The sequence below is a fragment of the Camelus dromedarius genome, chromosome 14, assembly GCF_036321535.1.
Source record: "Camelus dromedarius isolate mCamDro1 chromosome 14, mCamDro1.pat, whole genome shotgun sequence".
NCBI classification, from domain to species: domain Eukaryota; kingdom Metazoa; phylum Chordata; class Mammalia; order Artiodactyla; family Camelidae; genus Camelus; species Camelus dromedarius.
The window spans coordinates 48,127,760-48,143,499 of record NC_087449.1 but is presented as its reverse complement, the minus strand read 5'-3'; the positions used below and the strand labels follow the sequence as shown (position 1 = coordinate 48,143,499).

The 15,740-nt window shown below is 49.0% G+C and overlaps 1 long non-coding RNA gene across 1 annotated transcript in view; it reads left to right on the top strand.

Annotated features, from left to right (window-relative positions):
* LOC116156820 (uncharacterized) overlaps positions 1 to 12,260 on the top strand; it is a 28,953-nt gene extending 16,693 nt beyond the window's left edge. Inside the window, exons 4-5 of the long non-coding RNA XR_010383893.1 lie at positions 1,610 to 1,703; positions 7,654 to 12,260. This is a non-coding gene — a long non-coding RNA (uncharacterized LOC116156820). The remainder of the gene's footprint in view (positions 1 to 1,609; positions 1,704 to 7,653) is intronic.
* The last annotated feature ends 3,480 nt before the right edge of the window (positions 12,261 to 15,740 follow it).

The following is a 15,740-nucleotide window of genomic DNA, read 5'->3' as shown; positions in this document are numbered from 1 at the left end:
GCGGAGGAGGGAAGAGAGCCTCCTGGGACATTCCTGAGCCTGGTGTGGCTACAGCTAGATAAGCTAGTTTGGGTCCTCTGTGCTGGGAGCCTGGCTGGTCTCAGGGCCTGTGGGGAACGGAGTTTTTAGAGAAGGAAATGGTTGTGGTGAGACAGAATGATGGAGCAACTTCTCTTGGGGATCTGGGTGGAAAGCCCCTCACTCCTGGTGTGTTCTCAGGGTGGGTTGTGGGGCAGGCACTGGGGCGGGGCCCATCCTCCATCACTGTCAGAAAGTACCTGGTGTTCACCAAGTGCTGTGATAAAGGCAGCAACAGGTGTCAGCTCATGGAGCCTCAGGCCAGCCCCTTGTCATCTCTGGACCTCAGAACCTCCCTCTTCCCAGAGAAGTTTCCCACGGTCACCCAGAGGCTGGTCCCACCAGTCCAGCCCCTATTCTGCCACTCCCAGTGACAGCCCAGGGAGATAGGAATTAGATCCTGATTTTCTGGAAGACGTGGGAGGTTGTTTCCCCTCCCCGGATCTCACTACTGAGAGTCAACTTACATTTGGTTCGGCAATGGCATTATCTTGGACAGTGGCCAAGACAAGTATTTTGTAAACTCTGGGCTTGGGGACAGTAGAAAGGCCCAGACCTGTGGAGAGATGAAAAACACCAGGACAGTTGGAGGGCTTGATCACTGTTCACTGAATAGCCTGGAGAGGACCCAACCTTCCTGTGTTTCTACTTCCTCATGGGCAAAATGGGGACATTCCTCTCTGGGCCTCTCATTGCATCTCTGTAAAATAGAAGGGGGAAGGGCTCCAAGTGATTCTCCTTCTGGCTGTGACCCCAGGCACACGCTTCACCTCTCTACATCTGAGTTCCTCCATCTGCCCAATGGCCATTTACCCCTCCCCACTCTCAGTGTTGCTGAGCTCAAATAAGGTGAACAGGGAAGAAAGTGGACATTGCTGCAGGCACAGCCCGGCTTCACCTCCCCCTACTCCCTGAGGAATCTGGAGATGCTATTTCCATGGTGCTGGAAGTGACCTTTGGAGTCATCTCTCTGAGGATCTGCTTCCAGACCTTCAGTGGCTCTCCAATGCCCAAAAGGGATCAAGGACCAAGCTCAGCCTCCTTTCAAAACCCTCTACCACTCACACCTAATTCTTACCACTCTCCAAGACACACCAACAGCCTTCTTCAAACAAGCCTTTTACTTTTCCTCCTCCAGATCTTTACTCTTTTTTTGGGGGGGGGGGGGGTGGAAGGGAAAAGGTGGTAATTAGGTTTACTTACATATATATTTTTTGGGGGAGGTACTGGGGATTGAACCCAGAACCTTGTGCATGGTAGGCATGCACTCTACCACTAAGCTATACCCTCTCCCCCAGACCTTTACTTTTGATTTCAAAGTCCCAGCTGCCCTTGTCATCTTCCTTCTAGATCTGCTCTTCCTCCAACTGTTCTCAAAATCAGAGAGGGCTATCCCCATGTACCCAGGAGCTGAAGCCTGGAAACTGGGATGTATTATTCTCAACTCTTTTTCTCTCACCCTCCATGTTTAACTAGCCCCAGGTCATGAAAATTCTATTCTCTGAAAATTCATCCTCTGTATCTCTCATAGGTACTCCAGGACCTTGTGGAACATGTGGGGACATTGTTGAATAGCCACACACCTTCTCCATGCTAGGCCCTGTGCTGATAGTGGAGGCACAGAGGTGGGTCCATCTTTATTCCTTAGAGGCCTCAGGCTGGTGGGCAGAGGGTCCCGTCACCACACTCCTGAACTTGCCTATTCAATCCTTTTACAGTTTAAGCCCCTACACAGTAGAACACAGTAAGACCTATAAACAGGGGTTGACAAGAACTGGACTGGCTGAGTGGGAAAGCCCTTTCCCTCTCTGGACCTCCGTTTTACCACCTGCATAGTGGTGTGGAATTGACTTGAAGAAGTTGGGGGCTTTTTCAGTTCCAACAATCCTGAAAGCAATGACTCTCCAGGCCAGGGAGCAGGGGAAGAACGGAGACAGAGGCATAGCTGTTCAGATACCTGGCTAGGGAGGAGGCGCTCCTGCTCCTGCTGAGAGTTCCTTTGAATTCCCAACCCTCTTGCCCTCACCTCTTCTCCCAAGAGGATGTAAAACCCTTTGTAAAGCCTTGCCTGAAACAGAGAGGCTGTTGTTTAGTCCTTCCCCAAGCCCTACTGGGTTATCTGACTGGCCCAGGGCCTAACCTGGCTGGTGACTGGCTGCTTCTTTCCAGCTGGCATGGAGCTGGAGTCCAGGCTAGGAAAAGAGAGTCCTGGGATCTCTGCCCAGAGGCTGCTGCAGCAATGGGTTTTCGAGTCAGATAGTCCTGGGATCAAACCCCAGCTCTGCCACTTCTTAGCTGTGAGGCTGTGATAATTTTATGTGTCAACTTGACTGGCTCACAGGGTGCCCAGATAGCTTCAGACTTGGACTGGAACTGAACCACCAGTTTTCCTGGGTCTCCATCTTGCTAAGTCACCGTGCAGGTCTTGGGACTTGCTGGCTTTCATAATCACAGAGGCCAATTCTTTTTTAAAAAATTTTTATATATATATTCTCTTATAGATAAAGTAGAAATATAAACATAAGTGCATATATAAATATAAGCATGGATATATATGAATAGATATGGATAGATATGATATATGTGAATATATATACATATATCCTATTGGTTCTGTTTCTCTGATATGAATGCTCTGGGCAATTTGCTTGCTTACTCTGAGCTCTTATTTTGAAATTTGTAAAAAATGGAAATAATAATTTCTTATACTTCCCTGCTTTAGAATTCCCATTATTTACTGAAAAGAACTCCAAATTGTCTTTGCAAGCATTTCAGTGCTTTTCTCTGCCTGCCCTGGACTGCTTTTCTGAAACTCATTTGACCCCATCCCTAACTGGATGCTCCAGCTCTAGCTGGACACCATTCCCTTTCCAGCCCCGATGCCTTGCACCAGCTGTTCCCTCCTTTGAAATGCACGTCTTCTCTTTTGTCTACCTGGTAAACTCTCACACATCCCTCAGGGCCCATCTCCAAGGTGTCCCCATCTCGGACCTTCTCTTTTTCCCTGAGGAGTTGCCCGTGTCCTCACAGTGCTGGGCACACCCCTTGTCTGTCACATTAATCATGCCATGTTGGGGTTGGGGGTCTATGTGTCTGTCTGCCCAGACTGTGAGCCCCTCAAAGGCGTGACTCCAAACCACTCATCTCTGTGCAGAACAGAGTGATGGTTTCCCCTTTGTGTTGGATCATTGTTTTTCAGTTTATGAAGCACTTCCAGATCTAGGAGTTCATTTAAACTCACAGCAACCCAGGGAAGGATGCAGAGTCAGGATTAAGGTCCCCAGTTCATCCCACCTCCCCGGACAGGGCTTTTTCAGAAAGGAGAACTCAGGTGGGGAGAGGGAATTGGTTCTTTGGCTTCTAAGGCCTGCAGCTCAGCAGGGTCTTGAAGGGCAAGGCCCGCTGGGTTGGGGGAGGGTGGGTCCCAGGCTGGCAGAAGGTGCAAGGGCAGATGGAGGCCACAGGAGAGGGTCGGGGCTGGTTCTAGATGTGCCCCTCTCCGTGGAGAATTGTCATCATTTCTCCATCTTCAATCTCTTCAGCTCCAGGAAATGTAGCTCTGAGGGCCAATGTGGAACACGTAAGATAATCGAGGAGTGAGTGCTCTGGGAATGAAAGGGACTGAAGAAACTCCATACATACAACAAATGTATGCACGGAAATATATTTGAACCCTTCAACTGTTCCCATCTTTCTTACACGTGATCTGTTATTGTTAGAATCCCCTCCCCAAGGTCCACAGTATCCAAAGACCCCGTCCTTAGAACCCCTAAAAGATCCTCTTCATAGGGCCCTAGAGACCTTTCCTTTAGGACCCAGAGGCCCCTGAATGGAGTTGAGACCCCCTTAGGGTCCAGAGATACCTATCCCACTTCAGGGCTTGAAGGCCCAATGCTCAAGGGCTTGCAGTTCCCAGGTCTTTCTGATGGTGGTGCCCACATCCCCGAGAGGCCTGTCCAGCCCTTGCGTAAGGCTTATTATGCTCCATTCATTCAAAAGCTGTTCTGTTTGCAACATGAAGGGCAGAAAGAATCAGTCTGCTCTGAGCTCTGGGCTACCAGTAAGGGGTTCCTGGGCACCCTCCAGCTCATCACGGGGCTGTCCCCAAGTCGAAAAGATCTCTTGAGTAGCTCTCATGTCCCTCAAGGAAGTTGTTTCCCAGAGAAGTCCCTTGGGTGTCTGTCATCCCAGAGATGGTCTGGCCCAACCAAAGCTGGGAAAGACAGCAGCGATTTTCCTCCATGATCTCATGGGTATCTCAGAGCCCAGACATGTGGGTTCTTGTCCGAGTTCTGACTCGCTGTGCGGACGTGAGTGAGTCATTTGGACTTCCTAGGTTTCAGTTTGCCTCTGGATGGGCAGGTGAGCTCTACCTCAGGGAGGATCTGGCAATATCAAAGGTCTGGAAAGTCTCTGCTGTTGACATTTGAATAATGGGAGAAAAATACTGATGGGAGGGGCCTGTGAGGCAGTGGGCCTGAGTCAGTTCCCCTTTATGGCCAGATGACCCTTGGACAAACCACCTTGGACTTGGTAACACTCTTCCCACTGCTGCTTCGTTGAGTAACTCTGCATCCTCAGGTTTGAACTGCAACATTGCTTCCTTAGGAATACCTCCTCTGTCAGCCCAGAGAGCTCAGCTCCCTGTTAGAAAGTTCTCTAGCTACATGTATTTTTCTAAACAACCAAAATGATAGTAAGTCATTCTCAGCGTGCTCCCTGTTTAGCATTTGTCCTCCCAGCTAGAATCTGGGCTCCTTGCAGGAATTCTCTCTGGCCTGTTCTCCAGAGGTCATCATGGGGACTGACTCACGGGAGCTCAAGAACTGTTTCTGCATCACCTGGTGGGTTCTTTGCGTCTCAGCCGCCTCACTGGGCCGCTGGAGAAACCCAGAAGATAGAGGATGAGGCCCACAAGGGTGAGGTGTGCTCTGTGTGAGGCTTTGTCTGAGATTGGAGGGGATGTAGCGCCGTGAACAGGAAGGCAGGATGACCTTTGGCCTCAGGAAGGGAGGAGGTGGTGTGGGCCACCTGGGACCCCAGGGGCTCCATCCCTCCCAGCTGCCCGTGAGGCCCGTGTGTGGGCCCTGCTCTTTCTGCCTGAGGAGCCTTCAGCTGTGCCTCCGCTATTTGGTGCTCAGTTCAGCTCCTTGCCGCCTCCCACCTGCCCGTTCAGCCCCATTGCCTCCAACACTTATACACTCCCCTCCCCACTATCTGCCACATGGTGCTCACCTTTTCCTCCACAGATCCAGTATTTTCTGCCTCCAGGCCTTGGCACAGGTTGTTCCCTCAACAGGAACACACACCTTCCTCCTCTACCTGGAAGATGCAAGACACGATCCAGCTCCGTGTTTTTCCTGTTCAGACACCTTCCAGGCCACTGCTGGCAGAGTCAGGGGCTCCCTCCTGGGAGCCCACAGACCCCGTCCTTGGGTGTCCTGCTCTCTGGGCAGTACAGTACCTACCACACTGGGCTGTGATTGGTTTCCCTGTCTGTTTACCAGCCCTACACCTGACTGGGAACAACCTGGAGGCAGGGGTCAGCTCAGCCCTGCTCTGTGGTCCCAGTACACAGCCCAGGGCCTAGTGCCAAGGAGAGATCCTAAATAACCTGGGGCCTGGGTTTCCTGGCAGAAGAGACTACTTTTTGGTAGTCTCTTTTTTTTTTGGTGCCCTGCCCTCCTTAGGCCATATGAGGAAGGAAGGTCAAGGACAGGAGCCATCTTATTCGTTCACCGTCCAGGAAACTGAGGCCCATGGAGGGGTAGGGATGTGCCCCAAATCCCACAGCACATTAGTGACCAAGCTGGGCCCAAACCCAGGGGTCCTGGTACTTGGTCCCCACTCAGCTCTGGGCTGTAGCAGCCTTGCATAGTGTCTGGCACTGAGCCGGGGTGGCTGGAGGCCCCTGGGGCCCAGCAGCCCACTGTCTCAGCCCTTCTGTCTGGGCTCTCAGCCAACTGCAGCACACGGCTCTGGATGGCCCTGTCAAAGGTCGCTGTCAGCAATTTGGGGAGGTGGCCAGGCCACTTCCCTCTGGGTGGCTCAAAAACAGCAAGGCCTAGAACAGTGTCTCTATTGGACTATGGGCTCTGGGTACGGCTTTCCAGCTGGACAGTGTCCTCCTTGCCAACCTGATTAGAACTTGATTAAGCCTGAGGTAACAGTCCAAAGTATACAGAGCAGAACCCGGCATTGAATATGCACTCAACAAACACTCGTATAGCATCCTTATTATCACTATGATGATGGCTGAGAACCCATAGAGCACACAAACTAAAAGCACAGGCCCTGAAGTATGCCAGCCGAGGTGCTAATCAGGCTCCACCACTTACCGGTAAAGCAAAGTACGTAACTTTTGTTTTTTAGTTTTATCTTTTTACTTATTTATTTTTGTTGGTGGGGAGGTAATTTGGTTTATTTACTTATTTTTTAATGGCGGTACTGGGGATCAAACCCAGGACCTTCTGCATGCTAGGCATTCACTCTATCACTGAAGTATACCCTCCCCACCCACGTAACTTCTTTGTGCCTCAGTTTTTCAATCTTTAAAACAGGGTCGTGGAAGAATTAAGTCAGTTGATATGTACAAGGTAATTAGAATGGAGCCCATATAAAATGATCCCTAGTGTTAACTTGTTATTAAGTGGCCCAAATCCCTGGACTAACAGAGCAGCCTCCTCCCTGGCCTCTCCATCCCATTTCCTCTACATTAAAACTCAAACTGACCCCATCATTCCTTCTCTGTTTGAAAGTCTTCAATAACTGGCTCTAGGACAGGTTTGTGTCCAAACCCCTTGGCCTGAGGGTAAGTTCTGCTCCTCTTCGGCCCCTGCCCGGTTTCCTAGGTTCATCTTCCAGCTCCCTGCCATTCCTCCCATGCTCCAGCCGTAACAAATCCTTGCTGTCCCTGGAGTGTGCTGTGCTTTTTCATGCCTCCTTGCCTTGTATACGTTTTTCTTCTTTCACCACCCAGTAAGTTCCTGCTCCACTTTCAAGGCCCAGTTCGATGTTGGCTCCTGCAAGTCTTCCCCAGTGCACCCATAGTTACAGGTATCCCCTGCTTTTCAAAAGTTTGCTTTACACCACTTTGCTTTTACAAAAGACCTACATATTAGTATCTGCTTTTGCTAACCGAGAGAAATCTGAAGGGGATTTTCACTTTTACATAAAACAAGGCAAAATGTGAAAATAGTGTTCAGCATTTGTTACGCAGCCAGTGTTATATAGAGGCAGCGCACACCTGGACTGGAGCAGTGAGAGTGGCATGGCCATGCTCCTTCCCTGGGAACTACACTTAGCATCTCAGCATCGAGCTGCCATAGTTTTGAACTGTGTCTGTGAGCATCTCTGCTTTACCTTGGTTTACTTTGTGCATCTGTGTGTCCTAAGGTAATTGCTTCTTCACCTTACATCATTTTGGCTTATGAGAGGTTTCAATGGAATGCTTTGCTTTCAGATAGCAGGAGAAACCTGTAGTTGCTCTCTCGTGTGTTTCCACCATCTCACCCAACACTGCAATTACCTGTTAACATGTGTTTCTTCCTGGACTGTAACCTGTGCTTCTTGCAGGCCAGAGTCAGAAGTCTGACGTTTGCTGAAGAAGTGAAGGACTTTGAACCCTCCTTCCAGAAATGCAGCTCTGGGTCAGTACTCATGCTAGGTACTGGGGGACCCTGGGCACTCAGAAGAGACTGAGACCTACACTTTGTCCTTGAAGGAACCCCAGTCATTTGGGAAGTTAGGATAAGTCCACGTATTTACAAATAAAAAGGCACCCAGTCACGTTTCCAGGAGATGAACTGGAAGCTGTCAGGTGGGTTTGGACAGGGAAGAGACTCAGGGAGGTACTGACTTCAGGGACCTCCAAGTGGTTCTGTTAGGTCAGAGTGTAAAATACAAGTGGGAGATGAAGCTGGATGGGCCTCTGTGTGGCAGGCTGGTGAGTCTAGACTTCACCCTGCAGGTGATGTCCCTCCCCTGCGCCTTGTTCTAGGAACTCTTGGCCTGGGGATGAGTTCCTAGGGCATTTCTTTCTTTTCCTTGGGAGCAAAGTAGGTTCAGGTTGGAGCTAACAGGGAAAGGCAGCCCAATTTATAAAACACATTTATTTGATACAAAAACTCTGCCCCTGATGGCTGCCTGGCAAATTTCTGCTTGTCTTTCAAGGTGTGGCTCTGATGTCTCCTCTAAAGCCTTCAACCTACCTGAGCTAAGCTGGTCATGTCCCACTGTGTTCTTACTGCTCTCCCCACGTGTCTCTGATTTTTGCATCTTTCTCCCCTACTAGACTGAGAGGTCCTTGAGGGCAGGCAGTCTCCTTCATCTTTATTTCTTGGTCCCGAGGGCCCAGTATAGATAAGAATAAATTTGCTGAATCAATAAATGTGTCTATTTTGCAGATGAGGAAACTGAGGCTCATAGAATGTGAGTGATTGCAGAAGGCCGCCTAGTAAGGGGCAGAACCAGGAACAAGCTCAGGTTTGGGGAGTCCATCTGGTAGGGATGGAAGGCATGACTTCAAATGGCTATGTTCAGAGCTTGCCAACTTTCAAAGGAATCATGTCTCAATTCTGATCACTGCTGCCCTGGCAATAGCACAGCTGAGAGAGGAGGAAGGAAACATATTGAGCACCTGCTGTATGAAGACCTAGCATGGGGCACTCTTACATATAGGATTCTATTTAATTTGAAAGAAGGTGTCATTATGGCCACAGCACAGGGGAGGAAGCTGAAGTTCACAGGAGTGAAGTGACTTGTCTACTATCCCCCAGACAAGGAGAAGCAGAACCTGGCGGGTCAGGGGCTCATATAAGCAGGAGCAGGGGCTGGGTGGGGAATCTCAAAAGGGGATGACCTGATATGTCTTTTGGATTGGAGTGGGGGGACCAGTTCCAGGATTGTGCCCTCTGGCCCTGGGAGCACCTCCACCCCAGAGACAAAGGACGTTGCCTTCTGGGTGTCTGCCCACTGCTGTCTGTCTTTCTTGCTGCTCTCCTGGTCTGGTGATGAGCATGTGAGGGACAGCACGCTGCTGCTGCAGGCTGCGATTCTGGCCCGGCTCCAGCCCAAGCCTGTGCAGGTCTGCCACTTCCCCCCACCTGTGCCAGCCTGAGGCCGAAGCAGGGGAGGCTCAGTGCCTGGCCTTGGTGGCCTCAGGCCAGTGGAGCAGCAAGGATGTGTTGGTGGGGCGGGGGTCAGGAGGAGAACTCTAACCTACAAGGGAGTCATATTAGCCAGAGCCAGCACCCCAAGGGAGGGGACTGACACACCCCACCCCAAAGCCACAGCGGTTTCCTTTTTATCTCTGCTGCTCTGAAGGGAAGGCATGTGGCCTGGGATGTGGAAGAGGAGAGGACTCCAAAGGCCCTGCTGGGTGGGGCTGGCGTCACGTCTCACAGGTGGTAACTCTGATAACAAAAACCCTCGACCCCACCATGTGCCAGGTTCTGTGCTGGAAGCTCTATTAGGACTAATTTCTTTCTCACAGCAGCCCTGGGAGGTAGCCTCACTCCATTACAACCCCACTACACAGCTGAGGAACATGAACCTCAGGGAAGTTCAGTGACTTGTTCAGGTCACACAGCCTGGGCACGGAGAAGCTGGGATTTGAGCTCAGTCTGGCTCCAGAGCTAACAATGTCCTTCTCACATCATTTGGGAGCCCAGACTCCTGGGTTCTAGGTCAACTGCTTCCTTGGCCAAGTCCCAACCTCGCTGGACCTGATTTTCTTCCTATAAGGTGAGAGGATTAGATAAGGTAAATCTGAGGGCTCTTACATTGTGTGTCTATGATGGTCCTGCGGCCCTTGAGGAGGTCACCACGGCAACTGTAAAGGGAGGGTCACTGTGTCAAGCCCTTCAAACACAAAGATGAAGTGCAGTTCTGTGAGGTGCTCACAGAAGTCTAGTGGGAAGACACTCAAGTAGTTCAGTACTGCCAAGTATTTAATGTATTATGGGGCTCCGGCCTTGAACTGGGTCATGAAGAGGTAGGATTTAGACAAGTAGGTGGAGAAAGAATTCCAAATTCCAGGTAGAGGGGACAGCAGGAACACAGGCTGGGAGCTGAGAATCTGGAACCGAGCTTCACACTTTTCATTACCTCTATGATGACCTTTGAGATCAGGCCACTCCACTAGAGCACACTTCCCAGGTGACCTGGGCCCTCTTCACTCATTAGCATCATGGCTCAGAGCCAGACAAGCTGAGTTGAAGTCCCAGCTTCAGCACTTACTGTGTGTCCCCTGGGTTTCAGTTTCTCATCTGTAAAATGGAGATGATGAAGGTACTAACAGGTTGCTGTGAGGATTAATTGAGATGTTGCATACAGAGGGTGTAGCATGAACTGTGACACATGGACATGCTGAAAACATCTTTGCAGGAGGTCCTTCCCTCTTCTTCACCCACCCTACTAGTCCCCTTGCCTAAATCTTTCATCTCCTCAGGGTTTAGTTCAGTCTCTTCTCTGGGAAGCCTCCCTTCTCTGGCTGCTGCAACACTCACTGCCTTCTCTTAACTCCTACAGCCCTTGTCTATGCCACAAAATTCATTACCTCCCCAGGATCTAGACTGCTTCCCCCTTCTCCAAGGTCTCAATTCCATTGGGAATTCACATGTTTTCAGGGAAGCTGATTCTATTCCCTCCTGCCCCCATTCTAAGGGTAAGACACAAGATTTAAGCTAAGCCAGTAAATAACCCCTGCCCCTGATGGCCAATTAACAGGTGGCCAGATGACCTTAATCAGTCCCACAGTGAATCTTGCTGGGAATTCTGGAATACAGATTCTCACCATTTTCTCTTTGGCTCCAGATGGTATAGAGTGCAGATGTGAGGTCTGGAACTGCTGCAGCCATTTTGCTGCCATGAGAGAAGCCAGCCTGAGGAGATGATAGAGTACAGAGCTAGGGACTAGCAGAGAAATTGAGTCCTGATCAAATCATCCCTGACTGTCAGGCTCCACTAGACTTTTCAATTGCATGAGCCAACATATTTCCTTTAAGCCAGTTTTCTGTTATTTGCAATGAAAATCATTCAAACACCATCTAGTTCAATTATTTTGTTTACCACAAGATGTATTTATTCACTTACACCTTGATTAGGCCCCTACTACATGCTATAGTAGGTGTTAGGGATTTAATAATGAACAATATTGATGTGGACCTATCCTCAAGTTTATAGTCTGGTGGAAAGAAAGAATCAGGAATTAAAATGATTGCTTTGGAAGCTGATTCTGATGTTGTATTTAACCTGCTCAGCATCCATCCCCCTCCTTTCGACAGCAGAATTCTGACTTTTCTTTGGACACTGTATAAAGGGCTGACCAACTGAGCTAGGCCTGGCTGACTGGCATATTCCATGCCCCTGGCCACAGCGACTAATTCAGTGATGGGCATCAGAGTCAGCTCTGGGACTGCAGACTTTAAACACTGGTCCAGTACTTCTGCCAGGGGTCACTAAACTGGAGAAATGTAAGCCTGGGATTTCCTTGGGTTGAGAGAGTGCTAAGACTAGTTGTGAGAGTTGGCAGCAGTAAACTTCTCTGGCTTCACCCATTAGTTTGAACAGGTATCAGTGCTCCACCTGGGCTGTGAGACGAGGAGAGGGGGATAAAACAGACATGACCCCTCCTTTTGAGGGCAGTCTAAAGAGAAGGACAAATGAATAAATAATCACAACACAGCATAGCCATACTAGGAGTAATCTGAGAGGGCACCAGCTCAGCCCGAAGGCATTAGTTTTTTTGTTTTTGTTAATTATGTGATACATTAAACAAAAATTAGAAGACCCAAGAAAAACTTTAAACCCTTAGTGCCAACACTCGGCTATGATCACAGTTAAAAATATTTTCATCTGTAACCTTCCAGTAGCTTTCCTATGTGTATAAACTTAAAAAAACAAACAAACAAAAAAAACCCCTAAATGCAATGTGGTATATTGGGTTGAATCCTGGAAGAGAAAAAAAAAAGACATTAGTGAAAGAACTGGTGAAAACTAAATAGTTGAAGTCTAATAATGTTCTAGTGTTAATCTCTTAGCTTTGACAAATGTACCAGCGTTATGTAAGATGTTAACATTAGGGGAAGCTAGCTGAAGTGTATGCAGAAACTCTGTACTATCTTTGGAACTCTTCTGTAAACTTAAAAGTTATTCCAAAATAAAACGTTTACTTTAAAAAATGGACCCATTCTCTATTGTTTAAGAACTTTCGTTTATTCACTCAGTAGTTTATCATGAAATTCTTCTGTCTTGTAATGATTTATTTTCATGATCACATACCATTTCATTCCATGAATGAATCACTGTCTACCTCCCCCATAGCTGGAAACTTAGGTTTTTTCCAGCTCACTCTGTTATACAAATGCTGCACATTCTTAGTCATTTCCTTAGGATATTTAACAAAGCGGAATTGCTGAGCTGGAGCTGCCAGCTCGGGAACACACTGAGCACCAGAGGCTGTCACTGTTCTAAAGCCCTTGATATCCATGAACTTGTTTAATCCTGCCAACCACAAGGGGGAGGTACTGCTCTCATTCCTTTGGGGCAATTTTCAAAGGTTTTCAAAGGATGAGCCAACAAATTCTCACCAGACACAGCCCACTCCAGCACCTCCCTGGTGCCCCCTGCCCAGAAGCACACAGACCTCTCACTCCTCTCATTTTGGCTTCAAGGAGGGCAGTTCCTGCAGGCAACCATTGAGGGTCTGAGGAATAAGAGCAGGTACTGCCAGCCCAAGAGGTGGTTTCAGCAGACAGTGCAGTGAAAAGCAGCCTGTTTGGTCTGGTGCAGTACTCCAAGGGGGATGGAGGTGGCACTGGGGAATAGGAATGGGTGAAGATGCACATCCTGAAATACCTGGTAGTCATGGTAGGGTCTTTTCCCCCTTGGCAAATGGCCATGGGAAAAGAGGAAAAAACGTCATTTATTGGGCAGCTGCTATTTTTCAATTCATATCGACTCTGCCCACCCACAGATGGGTGCTATGATCTTCAACTTCAGTTAAACATCTCCCCAAGGTACACAGTGAGCTACTGTCAGTGCCGAGATCTAACCACAGGACGTCTTTGTCACCCCTAGAACCCATGCCTACACCTCTAGGCACTGAGCTGACAGTAAAACTCAGAATCCCCCCTCTACGGTCTCAAAGCAAAGGATCACCCAATTCCTGGTTAAAGCACTGATGTGGAGAGTTCAGGAGAAGACGGAAGGATGCAGGTGGGCTGTCAACTCCATGCTGATGTATGCACCCTCATCTCCTGCTCTTCTGGGTTCTTGACATTACATTTGAGCTGAAAAACTTCTCTTCTATGGTCCCCTTGCTTAGTTTGAAAAACACCATTTCCAACCAGTTGTAGATTTCCCAAGTATAGGGGCTCTCTAGGTGAAAGCTGCCAGTGAGTGCCAGTGGGCTCTGTACCTTCCCTCGGGCCACGCCCCTTACCTGGGATGCCCCAATCTCCCTCCCCAGAGCCACCCTGATCCGCTTTCTGCACGAAGCTACCCGCTTTTCTGCAGTCTGACCTCCTGTACCACATCATTAGCCTTTTCTTCACACCTCACTTTTTTTCTCTTTAAGAATATTTGATTTGTTTATTATTGTATTACTTATTTTGGCAGGGGTGGGGGAGGTAACTAGGTTTATTTACTTTTAGAGGAGGTACTGGGGATTGAATCCAGGACCTTGTGCATGCTAAGCACGTGCTCTACCACTTGAGCTATACCCGCCCCACCCCCACCTCTTTTCCAAAATAGACTCAAGGCAGTTTACAACACACGTCCGAGCAGGGAAACACTTAAAATGACAATAGCTGAGTGTGGGTGAGGTGGGGTAAGAATTTTATTAAGAAACCATGGCAGAGGAAAGCAAAGCAAGTGAACATAAGGGGAGCTTCCTTGCTGCCAGGGCAAAAGGAAAACAGTTGAGAGTGAAGCACTTCTTACCTAGTAAAATGCACACCAGCTAAATAGGAAACAAAAGGATCTCCTAGCTCTAAGCTCAGAGAGCTCTGTCCCAGAAGTCTTTACCTAAGGGACACCATACAACATAATGATTTTCTCTACAGCAATTTTACCCTCAAAGTACAGATCTATTCAGCCTGAGTTACAGGCAGGGTATCTGGGCCTAAGTCTTGTCCTGGCCTTGCCTCTGACAACTTGTCTTTCTACTCCTTTCTGCTCTCTGCTGGGGGCACCTGAAAGGGGCCTTCTGTGAGAGCAGCTCACCGTCACACTGCCCAGGACAACTCGAAACACAGAGCTGCCACATTCCCAAGATGCCAGGGGGATAGTGCTCCCTCTGGGGTTGTGAATCACTCAATGACACTAGATGTGTGAGGCTGCAGCCTGAGAGAGCGGACCGTGAGCAGAGCCTCCTGCTGCCACCCTTTCCAGAACCAGCAGGGATGGTGGGAAGGGGACGGATGGATGGACTGACTCCCCTCTCCCACAGTGACTCGTCCTTCTGGAATGAATACTGGTGGTCCTAAGAGCTCTGCAAATCTGGTACTTTGAAGCTTTTGTGCCCATAGCAAGGAAGCAAGAAAGAAAAATGACACAGAAAAAGGCCTTACCTGAGGCAGCACCCCTGACCCATGTTCTTCACTGTGACAGAGCAAACCTACTTGAATTTCTTCTTTCATTCAGCATTCCCTGTATTGTGAGCACCTTGAGAATCCTTCCCTTCTCCCAGCAGTGTCAAAGCAACTGGCACAGTGTAAGAGGTGGGGGTGTGGAACCACAGACCAGACTCAGCCATTCCTAGATGTATGAGCCTCAAAACGCACAGACATAAGACGGAGATGGTAATAGTACTTACTTCCCCATGGTTATTGAGAAGAAATGAGATAATGTATACAGAACCTACCACACATAAGCATTAAATATGTTAATCTATCACTAATTACGAAAATACAAAAATACAGAATTCCACACTCAGTTTCAGAGGTCCATGGACTTCCAAATCTTCAGGTTAAGAATCCTTAGCCTAGCCTGGTTCCTGAGTCAGGAAGACAACAGCTCTTGCCAATGCCCATGTTTTCTCTCTCAACTCCATCAGCATACACCGAACACTGCTGTGTTCCCGGGACCCCAGCCCACAAGGGTCTTTTGGTCTCCAGTGTTGTCAGCACACAGGAGGGGTAGGGTCATTCCCATCCAGCTGATGAGGTATGGTAACTTGCCAGAGGGCTCATGGCGGAGGAGGTGCTGCAGAAATCCGTCTTCTGATTCATTTAGCTGGCTTCCTGAGAGAAGGCTGGTAAGGCTTCCTGAGGGCTGAGGCTGCTCTCCACCCCACTGCATCCCATCCGTGACACTGTGTGCAGACAAGAGATCCTAAGACACGTGCCCTGGATCCTCAGATTGGCAGCGATTTCTTTAAAATCAGTTCAGGTGGTGTGGACGTCTGTGAAACAACTCATCTGGAAAGGCCCTTTCTGCCAGTCACTCAATCAACTCAGCAACAAGCCCAAGGGGACAGACTGTGGTGTCTGGGGTTTGCGTCGTGACTCTGTTTCTTACGTGTGCCCTCAGGAATGTGACTTCACTGCTCCGAGGCTTGCTGTCCTCGCCTATGACAGGAGAATGGCAGTTGTACCTGCCCAGGGTGCTCTGTGGGGGTCAAGCGAAGTCGTGGGTGTGGGACCGCCGCACAGCGCCTG